Genomic DNA, 15,154 nt, shown 5'->3' on the forward strand with positions numbered 1-15,154 from the left:
AAGGGGAAGGGGAAGGGGAAGGGGAAGGGGAAGGGGAAGGGGAAGGGGGAAGGGGAAGGGGAAGGGGAGGGAGGGAGGGGAAGGGGAGGGAGGGAGGGAGGGAAGGGAAGGGAAGGGAAGGGAAGGGAAGGGAAGGGAAGGGAAGGGAAGGGAAGGGAAGGGAAGGGAAGGGAAGGGAAGGGAAGGGAAGGGAAGGGAAGGGAAGGGAAGGGAAGGGAAGGGAAGGGAAGGGAAGGGAAGGGAAGGGAAGGGAAGGGAAGGGAAGGGAAGGGAAAAGATAAAAATGCCTAATATCCTTCTAAGTTGTTTAAAACTCAGATATTGTGTATATATCAGCTTATCAAACAGTCCCTCTGGCATTTCAAATTTAAAGTCAGAGAGACAAATATGTTTCCTTTCTCTTCCGTGTTATGACTTAAACTTTAAATCAAAAGACAGCACAGGTGCTGGCTACATGAACAAGCTGTCCAACAGCATGACAAGCTTCTAGCACGCACTATAAGTAGCTTCGATCTCATTGCTGATTGCTTCCTTCGCTTCCACCACTACTGTATCATCAGAAAACATACAACAAGCAGGCAGGACTAAGCTGATGAAGAGACAAGTGGTGTGACAGGTCTAAATGGTGTTTTCCCTTGGCAGTGCCACTTGAGAAGAAAGCAGGAATTAATATGTGTCTAGTAAAACAGTACACCTCATTGTAAAAGGCAGGACTGTTCTGGTGCTAGCTTGTCATCTGGATTCTGTAGCTTATTTTACTTTAGATGTAATCTTGTTTAATTGGGAATAACAAAATAAATGAAGTATTTTTATTGCCTTTTTTTTTAAATCTAGGTACAGTATATTCAAATTCTTCTTATTATTAATATTGTTAGATATTTCTACATAAGAAAGGGACAATGTACACAGTTTTCAAAGTTCATACATACAAAATTCATACTTCATCTAATTTTAAAAATTCTTACAGATTAATTTAGCAAAGCTCAGAATCTTTTCTGGCAGTCAGTTCTTATATAAAGATTTATATCAGCTTCACTAATTTCATTCTGAAAAGGGAAACATATTTGCCAGTTAATAAGCCTGGGTAAGTCAGAAACATAGAAAAATAAATGATTTAACCTATCAAATATATTACCATATATCACTGTAAAGGTCCTTATTCTGCATTCAGGATTTGAGTATTATCCAGAAGTCATCTTTCAGGAGCTATCTAAACCACCTTTTATCCACATTCACGGGTGGACTTTAACAGAACTGCAATTAAATATCCACATATACATGCAGAAGTCAAACCACATATGTTACTAGACTGAAAACAGCACAGGAATCTTAATCTTGGTATTTACATGCACCAGTTATCAATAGGTTCCCAGACACAAAGACAGTAAGTTATAGTTTTACGGAAGCTTACGGCTATTTGGTAAATAAGTTATTTGTCTGTATTTATAAGGTCCATTGGGAAAGGTTCTGACACAATTTCTTACCTCCTTAATTTATTTCATCAGTCGTTGAAAACTATTACTTGCCAAACATGGTTGCTATCAGTTTCTGACAGACGGCTCTCAATAATTAAAATTTTCAGCAATATTTTGTAATGTTTAGCAATGTTAAATAAACAACTTGCCTTGGTTCTCAGGCAAGTGCCAAGCCGTGAGTACCTGTTGAGTCTGAACCCTGGAGACCACATCCTTGAGGTCAACCTTTTCTGCTCAGATTGTAGAAATCTTGCTGATGATAGTGACCTTCTGTCTCTTCAAGAACTGCCTATTTAACATATTTCTTGAAATCCCAGAAACCTTAACAGAAGAAAGAAGGAAAATTATTATTTCTTTCTACCATTTTGTCAAGCAGATCTTAAACTTTTCCGTCTTGCTTTGCAATTCAAGTTATAGGGACCTAAGCTACCAATCCAACATGGTGTATGATCGGCTTTTTGAATATCAGACCTGTTTAAAGTCTGTCAATACAAACATTCATAATCGCTATGCAGTTTTGAACATCTTGGTGAGTTGTACTTATTCTACCAGCATGATATGATATTCAGTTACATATTAAGTGCAAAATCAGATCACATAAACGGGATAGTTGTAACATGCATTACAATGTCTTACTAAAGGCAGTTGCCAGAAAAATGAAAACACGTATTGAATCATCCTGGGGTGAACACAAGGATAAAAGTAAGAAAACAAATCTATTTCCAACCTGCAAATTCTTCTGGTGTATTTTCTTCTCTCTTTCAAGTTGTTCCTTAGATATTAATTAGCTCCTGATATTGATGCACAATAAAGAAAGTGATAGCCTATATAAAATAGACAATGCATAATCCAGGATTATGCACATGAACTAAATTAGAAGACTATTGGTATGTTTCTTAGGATATTCCTTATTCAAAGAAGTAACAGCAGTTTTCAAGTTGCATCAGTGCTTCACTACGCTGTCATCAGCTGCCAGCAGCAATGTTGCCATCACCTGAGTGATGCAGTCATTACAGAAAATGGACTTGTTCATTTTTCTACACTAAAATAGATGCAGCTTGGATTTGAAGAACGAGATTCAAAGATGTTGGTGAATAAAAAAAATCAACAATAACAAGAAAACAACTATTGAGATCTCACAGTACACATCTGGGGCACATCCTTTTTTTTTTTTTTTTTTTTTTCCCCTAACATCCAGAGTGCATTCTGTGTAGGGGCTTCTTATAGTGCAGTCTGGTGTCTGTATTATGTGCACTATTAAAAAAAACAAACATGGTACAGTTTCATTTTAATTAGTCTTTGATTATTCTTTGGATAATTAAAAAGCTGTATCTTTCCCCATTTAACCTGTACAGCACAAAAAATATTCATTTCCTCTTGCATTTGTCCAACTGGAATAGTAGAAAGTATTATTCCAGCTTGTACAACCCAGTGCTGTTACAGTATAAGAAGGCAGAATGGAGCAGTTAAGAAAGAAAGTTATTTTTCTTTTTTTCCTTTTTTTTTTTTTTAGTAGTAGTAGTAAAAGAAATATTTTATAATATTTTTTCTTTCTCTCTAAATTGATCAATCTTTAAAATATATTGAATTTATACATGTCAATTATGTATGCTGAAGGACAAAAGATTGTTAACAGTGGACTTGGAAGAAATAGATCAAAAAGCCTTTATCAGCTGCTTACTATTCTTACAATGGCACTGACAGTGATTGAAAACATTTCCCTGGTTTTGGGTGCCAGCCCAGCACACTGCTAATAGTGAGCAGACAATCTGCAGTTTTAGATTTGAAAAAAGTTTCCTGTCAAAAACCAGATCTCCTTTCCCCCATAATTTTTCTCATTTTACAGGTCCTGCAGCTGCAGCTGGACTTAGCTGCTCTGTGAACAATCTTTAACACAACTGCTTTACCGTGTCCCCACAGCAGTGATTTGAATGCATGCAGTCCTGATTAATTATATTAGAATCATTTACTCACAGGATTACAGGCTTAATTGGAGAACAAATACAAGGCAAAATGGACTACTGCTGGAAGCCCCAGGAGACTGTTTTTTCTGAATCTCTAACAGAATGATCTTGAGTATACAAATGGCAAGACAATGAGAATAAAAACAAAAAGGAGGTTGCCATCAAGTTGTGAAACAATCCAGGAAGTGGAGCACTTATGTTCAAAGTTCATGAAAAATGTAACAGATGCTGTCTATCAAAAGAGTAACTGTTTACAGTTACAAGAAACATCTTTAACAAAAGCTGGCATTTGGTTAAACTTGCTAGATTTGTGTCCTGTTACAATCCAGATGTTAGTGTGGGTTTGGAAAGGCGTTTCTTGAGGACTGTTAAATTTTTGGGACATTCTTGGCTGAATTTTGTCTACTCAAGAGGGTTTTTTAATTATTTCAGATGGAAACCATGAGAAATTTCAATGTATTTCATAAGATCTAGGCAACAGCAGGCAAAATAAGATAACTTTGGGCTCTTGGTCTTTGTGTTTCCAAGGGTCATTTGAGCCAGAACTAGCCTTATTTTCCCTGTAACCCTGTAACAAAGCACCAATGAACTATTCTAGACGTCTACTTCAAAAAATACAGTTAGATCCAAGTCTCATGTAGTCTCCTGTAGTCTCCTGCACACTGAACAGCTCAGACCCAGAGATGCAATGCTGCAGCTATATGACTTCAGGACTTGCGCTGGTTCACATTTGGCTAGCCTGAAATGCAGGAGGGTAAGGTCTGTCAACAGCTGGCCACAACAACATGATATTTATTTCTGATGGTTGTCATGATTAAGGAGAAGCAAAGTATTTGTTATGTAGTAGTGGGTAATGCAGTTTTACCTGAATTCCTGATCATTGAACCACTGCTGTTTTCTTTTCCATTGCCTGATTCTGTAGGTAAAACCAGTTCCAGCACCTGTTTCACCAACATGAGCTTATTTTTATTTCAGATTCTGCAGAGTGATTCAGAGTCTGTGTTGGTACTGCTTGCTAGAAGGGAGACTTAATCACAGATGGGAGCTGCCAGTGCTGCTATAATACAAGCACATACTATTTGTACACCTAGACAACTATAATTTTGTTCTTCTTTGGCTGCATGAAGAGAAAAAGAAAATAAGTGACAGCTGTATTTTGGCAGTTGTCTAGTCTGGACCCCAAAGTACAAACTAAAGACTGCTGGGGTTTTTTAACTATGCTTTTTATTATTAAGCTTTTTCCTGAACATGACGTCTAAGAGATAAAGACCTAGTCTCAAAAGTACTAAGAAGGTCCCTCAGGAAGCATCATGGTAACCAAGAGCTGGTCAACCCCCCAGGGACACAGTGGAGTATGAGATGAAGAAGGGAGGATAGAGCAAAACTTCCTTAAGTAGAAGCCAAATAACCAAAATTCCAACACTTAACTGCAACAAGGATCCCACCTGACTCCAAGCCCCCAGAATGCCATGGCAGAGGGACTCCCTTCCGTACCTCTGTGGGCTTGATGGCAGGGCTGCAGTGGGGCTGGGCAGTCATGTGCAGTCATCTTTTTATATCATGCCTCGCAGAAAAGAACTGTTTAAAACATCATACAGTATGCACTTTCAAGTGCATGTGCATACCTAGGAAACCACAAATCATTATATCAAATCATCTCTAACCAAAGTTAACAAAAAAGCCAGCTCATAATCTTTCAGACAGATATGCTTTAGAAAGTTAGTAGACATTTGTAAGGCATGATAAAAATTTAGCAGTGATTCATGATATATCAGCCTGACCTAAATTAACACTCTGCCCTGATATGAAAATACCAATTTTAATCAAAACATCCTCTGTGTATAGCTTTCTCCTTAGTAACAATGTAACACAGTAGCCTAGTGACTAAACAATCCTCTACCAAGACTATTATTTTTATATAACCTCCTTCACCACCACCTCCTTCCTTCTTGATTGTGAAGAAGGTTTTGGGAATCTTCACTTTGAAAACAAAAGTTTTTAGTTCCAATATTATTTTTGTGCAAATTATTTTTCTGCAATATTAAAATCTACCTTCTTCACAATATGTGCACACATGTCCCTCCCAAGAGTAAAACACTAAAAATTCAGTTTTATTTGTAAACTGTTGTCAGAAATAAGAGCCTCAGTTTTGTGTGAAGCAATTTGGACAATTGTTATACATGGCAGCATTTTTGAACCTGTATATCTGAAATGGGACAAGTCATAGTACATAACATTTTATGTTCTTTTATCTTCTCTCAATTTCTAGTGAATCTGTAAGATGTTCAGCTATACTGGAAACAAACCCAGCTAAAGTTAGATCCTTGGTTCTGTTCCCTGCATTAAAAATGTTTGTTATCATCCCTAGTAAATCCATTTATTTGTAGGTTTGCTAGTCCATGGATATGTGAAATGTATTAGCCAGCTTTACTTCTTTCTCCTGCCTCTTTTCTCCTACATTATATGTTACTGCTGCAGCTGGATGCTGAACTGAGGTTTCTTCCAATGTCTGGGATACTTTCCCAGTAGGTTCTTGAACAGATGTTCCCACTGAATTTTATCAAGGGCTTGGTTTCCTTGTGCCTAGAACCTGCCATATGCTTACAGAAAAATGCACCTTGTTTCTGGGGGAAGCTGTCTTTTATACTGAAATTCAGCTAAAGCCATGAGTGAAAAGTTCAAAGTTCAAACCACCCTTTAGTTAGCCAAGCCTTCTTTTATTAGCTAAGTACAAAAAGTTAATTCTCTATATTGCACTTTTTCCCACATCTCTTAATAACGTTATTTTCTCTTAGTGCAGGAGCAATAGTCCTCTTTTTCAGGAGAATAATTTCAGTATCACTTTTTAGTCCTCAAATCATAGTCTAAGTACTGATACAGGATACAGTTTCTTTGTTTCTAATGAGGATATTCAGGTGTTAGCATATTAAGTTGAAAATGGAAATGTTAAGATTTATTGATAATGTGTACAGCTGAAGATACACAAAAACTTCTACAGCTGAACACAAATTACATTGTCTGTCACACGTGTGTGTAGTTTTTCAGTAGCTGATACATGAAACAGATGGAATTCCAGTGATGAAGACATTTGTTTTGACTTGGCCAGACACAAAGGTTACAAGAAACTTATATGACAAACTAAGTTTGATTTATTTCCAAAGAACAGAAACATGAAATCCCAGTGTCACAATTCCAATATTTAGGGCACTTTGCCTCAGGGTAAATCTACATGTCTGGGTGCAGATGGCATGAGTCCACTCTGCCTGCATTTTGAGCTACACTGCTACAACAGAACAGTTGTAAGTCTGAGCTAATAAGCCTTACTAAGAGGATAGATAACTTAGTTCACACTCAATGCTATGTTAATGCCATTATACAGTTTCTAGACCAGTGCACAAAAATGTATGTATGCAGCTGTTTGCACCCAGCCACAAAGATGTGCTCTGAAAAACTGTGTGCACCAGTAAAACTCTTCTCTTCTATCTTCCCTTATACCCACCGACATGTATTGTTGGCAGTATTGTGTATGATCTGAGATTTTTTTTTATGGTATTCAGAAATTAAAATTATAAAAATTCCAAATATTCATTGAAGATCTGCTCATTTTAACTTTTCTAGGCTTTTTTTTTTTTTTTTTTGTGCCAGAAAATATTGTTGAAATTCCTAAAACACTACTGAAATTCAGTTCTGTGATGTAGATACAGGATTGCAAGGCTTAATTAAATCAAGAGGATACACAGACATAACAAACCCTGAAAGCAACTTGAACTGAGTTTTTATAGTAGTAGATTCACAACAGAATTTGTCTTGTATTTACTCAAGAGAAATATTGTTTCAGGATTTATGATATTCCTGTTTTAAAACATAGTTTGTTTATGTGTAAGATAGAACATATTTTTTAAAGTGGAAAGAAGGACATATAACTATTTTCAGAAGGATCATATTCTGTCTCAATCTCACAAATAGGAGGAAACTCCACTAGGAAATGTTATCTCAGCAAATATATGTTCTTCCTAGACAGAAAATAATCCCTATTTACTGTTGTTTTTAAATTATAAAATCTGTTTCCCTTGCCAAATGTCACTACAGTACTCTCCAGTTTGCATGGCATTTAATCCTTTCCATTCCATTTATTCATATCCAATGGGAAAAAAAAAAAAAGGAAAAGGAAAAAAAAGAAAAAAAAAAAGTAATTTCCATACAGAAATCTTTGAATAAATGGATTCTTTTGGTTATTTTTTTTATTAGACTATTAGATTATTTTTATTAGATTAGTTATCTAGATTTCAAATGAATATCTATTGGACTACACCAACATTTTCATCCAACATTTTCATATTTTAAATAAATAATAATAATGAAGGCTGTGGTGTGCAAACAAGAATATAATGGAAAAAGTATTTTGACAGCCCATTAAAATCACTTTCACAGCAGTCAACTTTTCTTTATTGTAATTCGCTGACTGCACTCTACTCTGCACTTTATAATAGCATTACTAACACTGGAGTGTTACTGGAATTATTCCATATTTTGTACTGCTCCCACTGATTGATATGTCTCAGAGTCAGATATATGTTCCATTAAAGAAAAAAAAAAAAAAGCCTGTCACTCATCTCATCAATGTCCCTATTTGTAATATACAGAAAGAACATTTTCTTTGTACTGTGCACATTACTCTCTCTACCACATTTGGTTTTGAAGGAGTCATTGTTTTACAAACACAAACTAACAGGACCCATTGTGTTTGCTTGAGTATTACAGTGACTATTCAGCGATACAGATTTTCATTCTTATAAAAGCAATCATTAACATGAGTTCTGACTTATTACAGAAACCAAATGAAAACACTCATATTCTCAGTGTTTCATCAATACTTATCTAAAAAGAGTGACAGAAAGGATCTTCATCCTCATTAAGCCACTTTTTGTCTTTACAGATTTACATATTCCAAATTTAGAGCCCATTAACTGCTAACGAGCATTGCTGCACTGTGATGTGTGAAATTCAGAATTTGATGAATTTACCAGGGTCTGTCTGGATTTTCTGCATATGTTACATGTCTTTGAGCCAACATAATTAATTTTTTGTAGCATACTTTTAGACAATGAATGTGTCATGCACCCATGAAATAGTTATGATTTTATATCTTTTCTCTCGTTTTTATAGAAAATGTTCCCCCCTTTTTTTTTTTTTTTTTTGAAGAGAGATTACCTCATCAAAAGCATTTCATAGATTATAAATGACTAGATTTATAGCATGTGGCCTTAGGGTTATTAGTGCAATAACAACCATTTGTGATTCTCTCATAGTGCTAAACTGTGCAACCTATATTACTCACAACATTTTTAGACCAGGAAAAACAGGATAGTAGTTTTGTTATGTTCTTTCAGCCTTTGCCCACAGAAATTGTCACATTAAACAGAATGATCTGTTTAGTAATTAAATTTAAATACAATTAGCTCAGTGTTTAAGTACTATTGATTAGGAGTTTTCTTGAAAATAGATGTTTTCCAGAATCCAACATAAATGAACTTATAGCGATTACTAAGACAGAACTAAAATAAAAGAATTCAATCCATCTTTTAAACAATAGCTAGATGCATATTTTTCCTGAAGTATTATACTGAGAATAAAGTGAGGACAGTGTGAGGAATTCATTTCCATGGGGAAACATATAGACCAGAGATCTAGGGACAGTTTTTCTGAAATGGCTGACTGAAGCTAATAAGTACATTCCCTGATAAAGTTATTTAGTCAAGCATTTGAGTAAAACTTATGAAATCTTGGGAAGAAATATTAACAAGGATAATTTTATTTCCCTACTATTTAGGTCTACAAATAAACAGAGCTGGTGTAATCTTATTTCTTTTTAAAAACAATGTCTGAACAAAACAAAACCAAAAAGGATAAAAACACATTTTGTCTGTCCCACATTTTTTTTAACAGATCTTCCCAAAACAGGCAAGTTACACTCATGCCCAATGAAATGCTGATGTAATTTTCCCTTCTTTATTTCACCTAATAACTAATTTCTCTAATTTGCTGTATTTAGTCATCAAATGATGAAAAGAAAAAATAATTCAATCAGCTGAGATACAATGCAATGTAAATATGCCTAATTCTTCCAATGTCTGTCTGACTATGGTTACACCTTTAAGGGTGATTTGGGAGGGTACACAAAATTCACAAAGCCTCATTGTCTTTTATTTATTTTCTTAACTTCAAACTCTTTATTTTTCTTAAATAGATGATGTTGAAAAAAGATGTAGAAAACAGATGGTGGGAGATGTTTCCAACTTAAAATGAACCTTTCATAATATGTGAAAGAAAAACTTTCTATTGATGAAATTTATCAAAAGCAAATAAGAACAACAGGAATACCTGGAATTGTCTTGAGTTACAACTTTACAAAAGAAATGTTGTGCAGCAATCCCTACAAGTGATTTAAATTAAAAAATAAATATATCAGTATAGTGACTTTATACACAAAGGCCAAATTTTACATTGTTTATCAATGTTACTCATTAATATGCAAAATAATCTGATTAGTAATTATGTTTTTGTTCTCTCCAGGTCTAATCTAAAATTCTAATCAGTAAAATTTCTTTTCCGTCTTTTCAAGATTCTGGTAATCTTGAATATTAGGATCGTTTCCTCAGTATAATTTTCTTCCTTAAAAAGCATTTGCCCCTCCATGAATTAGTGTATAGGTATTTTCTTTGACTGAAGTATATATGATGGGAGCATTCTTTTGGAATTAAAAACTCAGTTGAAATTAAGTTAACTTTACTGCAGCAAACTAAAACACTGACTGGTTATCCAAGATGTCCAAGCACAAGGTTCTGAGCAAGAGCTCTGACCTGTGAGTACCTGCTATCAGATGCACACACACTTCAAAGACTTGCTACCAATAAGCCAATCCTCACTGCCAACCACTTTTAGTCAAGGGTGATTGGATTCAAGACTCTGGTTCAACTTTCTATCTTTGTAGATTCACCCATAGAATTTGGAGCTGAAGTTAATTTTTCCTGAATTTAAAGACTTCAGATTCAAGATGTGCACTCAGTTTTTAATACATTTTGAAACTTTCATAACATGTAACACCAAAAAAAAAAAAAATTAAATCATTTATCATGGCATATGTAATACAGGCCACTGAGTTCCACTCAGGTGGCCTAAATCAAGTCTAAAGACCTTGATCAGGCTAAAGCACTTTAAGCCTTGAAAAATAAAACTTTGTTTCAAAAAAAAATGTAGAAGAGATTGAGATTATATGTGTCAGGCTCTGCTATTGACAGGGAAATGAATTGGCCAAATATGAAATAAGCCTCATAATTTATATATTTCTGTCTTCTTTGTGCAATGTTTAAAAATCTTATAGCCTAAATGAAAGAGAAAGGAGACCGCACGTGGTTATCACAGCAAACAGATGTTTGTATCTAGAGTAACAAGGGAAAGGTGGTGTGGTCTGTAAACACTGATGATTCCTTTAACTTTCTAGCTTCCACATTGCCTGATTCCTTTAACTTTCTAGCTTCCACATTGTCTGTGTAATGGATGCCTTATGGAAGGAGGCTTTTTGAAGGCGTTATTTCTCAGAAGAGGAAAAAAGCATGCTGGGAGAATCTTAGCGTATGGAACAACTGTAGTGGGAAATAAATCATACTAGAAAGGTTTGTGGTAAATTAGTACTCTGAGCCAGATCAAAAATACGGCAAACAGTCAAAAATGAGTGAAACTGAAAAAATCTTGGTACTGAATAGATTCAGTCAGGATAAAAACTCTTATGAAGAATAGGTCTGCAAAATAAAATCCAAATTATTTGGGAAGAGGAATGAGCTGCTAATTGTGACATACAAAATAATAGAACATGTAAAAGGAGCTGGTACTCAAGAAGGTTAAAGCATTTTCTGATCTCAGTTGGAGAAGACATAAGGTTCCAGGTGTTTCAGGCAATGGAAAGGGATATTTTACACAAAAGGAAGGTAGAAAAAGAATTAGAACTTTCACTGAAAACAAGCAAACAAAGAAACAAGCAAATAAATAACAACAAAAATAAAAACAAAGGATTTTTTTTTTCCTTTTAAAGTAAATCTTGTATATCAAAACCATCAGTATGCAGTAACATTAAAATAAATGTAAGGAATTAAATCTTCTGGAAATTCAAGATCATTTTGGAGAAAATAAAATCTTTTGTAGAAAACCAGTTAGAAACTCAGGTTTGGTCTGACAGTCATAAGGAATCAGCAGAATGATAGAAAATGGAACAGTTGATCTCAGAAGGAAGAAAGTGTAGAAGAAGAAAGCTATAGTGAAAAACAAAACAAAACGAACAAAAAAAAATCAGTCTGGTTCTTTAGTTCACAGCAGGACTTGACGTAGACTGAATAAAAAAAAAAAAGAAGATTAAAAGCAAATAGGAAAAGAGATTTATGGGGAGAGTAGAGAGTATCATTAGTAATTAGGGAGTGAAATAGAATCTAGAGGAAGAACAGAAGAACCTGAAAATGTCTTCTTTATTTTCCTGACAAAGATAAAATTAATTATATCTCTACTATTCCTGACAAATAATTTTCTAGCATGTTGAACACTCCAGCATCTCTACAGGCAATCTATTCAAAAAGAAAGTAAAGTGCTTAGGCACATGCTACAGCTAAAAATAAATAAATAAATAAATAATAAAAAGATCAGAAATGTTAGGGGAAAAATGTAGGGACTCAGCGTGGTGTAACATATGAAGTAAAGAGGCCAGTGGATCAGGAAGAGGAAGTGGATGAGGCCTTCTACAGGAAGCTGCAAGTTGCCTCACTTTCACAGGCCCTGGTTCTTACGATGGATTTGAACAACCCCAATATTTTCTGGGGAGACAACACAGCTCAGAACAAACTGTCCAGGAGGTTACTGCAGAACATTGCAGATAACTTCTTGATGTGGGTGGTAGGTGAACCAACAAGGACAGGGGTGCTGCTGGACCTGGTAATAATGAACAGAGAAGATCTGGTTGGAAACGTGAAGGTTGAGGGCAGTCTCGGATGCAGTGGTCACAAGATGTTTGAGTTCAAGTTTCTTCAAGGAGGAAGCAGGGCAAAAAGTAGGATCACAGCCTTAGATTTCAACAGAGCTAGCTTTGATCTCTTCAGGGACCTAATTGGAGGAATCCCCTGGGCCAGGGCCATAGAGGGAAAGGGAACCCAGGAGAGTTGGCTAATATTTAAGCACCTCTTCCTCCAAGCTCAGGATAGGTGCATCCCTACGAGAAAGATGTTGAGCAAGGGGGGCAGGAGACCTGCATGGATGGGCAAGGAGCTCTTGGGAAAACAAACAGAAGAAGAAATCATGCATGATGTGAAAGAAGGGACAGATCACTTGGGTGGAATATAGCAACATTGCCAGAGAATGCAGGGATGCAATGAGGAAGTCCAAGGCCCGGTTAGAATTAAAATTAGCAAGAGACATCAAGGATAACAAGAAGGGCTTCTTCAAATACATCAGCAGCAAAAGGAAGACTAAGGAAAATGTGGGTGCACTGCTAAATGAGGTGGGTGCCTTGGTGATAGCAGATACAGAGAAGGCGGAGTTACTGAATGCCTTCTTTGCTTCAGTTTTCACTGCTAAGGCTAGCCCCCAGACACTACTGAGGCCAGAAACAAGAGAGAAAACCTGGAGAGAGGAAGACTTTCTCCTGGTTGAAGAGGATTGTGTTAGAGGTTACTTAGGCAAGCTAGACACCTGCAAATTAATGGACTCCAATGGGATGCACCTGAGGGTGCTGAGGGAGGTGGCAGATGTCATTGCTGGGCCACTTTCCATCATCTATCTGAAGTCATGGTCAACCAGCCAGGTCCCGAATGACTGTAGACTTGCTGATGTGGCACTCATCTATAAGAAGGGTTATAAGGAGGACCTGTGGAGCTACAGGCCTCTCAACCTGACCTTGATGTCAGGAAAGGTGATGGAACAGGTTCTACATGGGTTTGATGTAACCCCCTTGCAAATGGGATCGCATTGGGATGGCTACCTGTCACTAGCAGGGTTCCCTAGGTCTCCATTTTAGGTCCAATTCTCTTCAATGCTTTCATAAATGACCTGGATGCAGGGCTAGAAGGTGTTTTCAGTAAGTTTGCAGATGATACTAAATTATGAGGAGCTTCCAGTTCTTGGAAGCTCCTTCAAGGTTGGAGAGGTCTTGACAAATTAGAGAGCCAGGCATTCACCAACAACATGAAGTTTAACAAGAGCAAGTCTGTATTCCAAACCTGGGAAGGGGTACCCTGGCTATATATACAGACTGGGGAATAAGAGGCTGGAGATCAGCCCTGCAGGAGGGAATCTGGAGGCTTTGGTTGACAGCAAGTTGAACACGAGTCAACACTGCACTCTGGCAGCCAAGAGGGCCAACAGGGATATTTGAGAGTTGCATAGAAGAGATGTCTAAACCAGCAACAAATCCATCAGCAGAAGAGAATCAGAATGAAATGCCCTGAAATGCTTTTCCCACATTTGTTATGTTATGTGGTACTATTTGTATTCTAGGGTTGATATATTTTCCATAAAAATTTCTCAGCCCCGCAGAGAGGGATCTGGGGGTTTTGATTGACAGTAAGTTGAATATGAGCCAGCAGTGTGCCCTGGCAGCCAGGAGGACCAATCGTATCCTGGGGTGCATCAAGCATGGCATTGCTAGTCAGTCGAGGGAAGTGATTGTCCCAGTCTGCTCTGGAGTGGTGCGGCCTCACCTTGAGTACTGTGTGCAGTTTTGGGCACCACAGTAGAAAAAGGACATGAAACTATTGGGGAGTGTCCAAAGAAGGGCTACAAAGATGGTGAAGGGCCTAGAGGGGAACATGTATGAGGAGCGGCTGAGGTCACTAGGCCTGTTCAGCCTAGAAAAGAGGAGGCTGAGGGGAGACCTCATTGCAGTCTACAACTTCCTCACGAGGGGGAGCGGAGGGGAAGGCGCCGATCCATTCTCTCTGGAGACCAGCGATAGGGCCCAAGGGAATGGTGTCAAGCCATGACAGGGGAGGTTCAGGTTGGATATCAGGAAGAGGTTCTTCACCAAGAGGGTTGTCGCGCGCTGGAACAGGCTCCCCAGGGACATAGTCATGGCACCAAGCCTGTCAGAGTTTAAGAAGCGTTTGGACTGTGCTCTTAGTCATATGTTCTGAATTTCTGGGGTAGACCTGTGTGGTGCCAGGGGTTGGACTCGATGATCCTTGTGGGTCCTTTCCAACTTGGGATATTCTATGATTCTGTGATAACTGTTTCACCATAATAAATTAGATTTCTTTATCATTCAGGAGAATGTTGACTTATTCTGATCAGTTAGTAACATACAATAAATTTTATAATACCCTTAAAGACAAAAAGGAGGTAATACAAATAAAGGTAGAAGAGTTATAACATGTAATCCTTGGATGGTTAAAGAAATATAAAATAATATTTAGGGAAATTAAAGAGAAAATATGAAGCCTATGCAACTGGGAAATGTTTACGAGTACCTCTCAAAGATGAACACAAATATTACTGGAAAGAAACTACTATTTAAAATAAATAAATAATCAAATAGCCTGAGGTAGAATAATGCAAAGGCCTTCCAATGATGGAATTAAAAAAATTAAAGAAACAAGCAGAAATTATAAGAAAAGGTTTGAAGTTCACTAAAAGTTGTTAATTTCAAAAATCACATAATGCTGAACAAATGTTAGAGTATCC

Source organism: Cygnus atratus, chromosome 1 (assembly GCF_013377495.2).
Source record: "Cygnus atratus isolate AKBS03 ecotype Queensland, Australia chromosome 1, CAtr_DNAZoo_HiC_assembly, whole genome shotgun sequence".
Taxonomy (NCBI): Eukaryota; Metazoa; Chordata; class Aves; order Anseriformes; family Anatidae; genus Cygnus; species Cygnus atratus.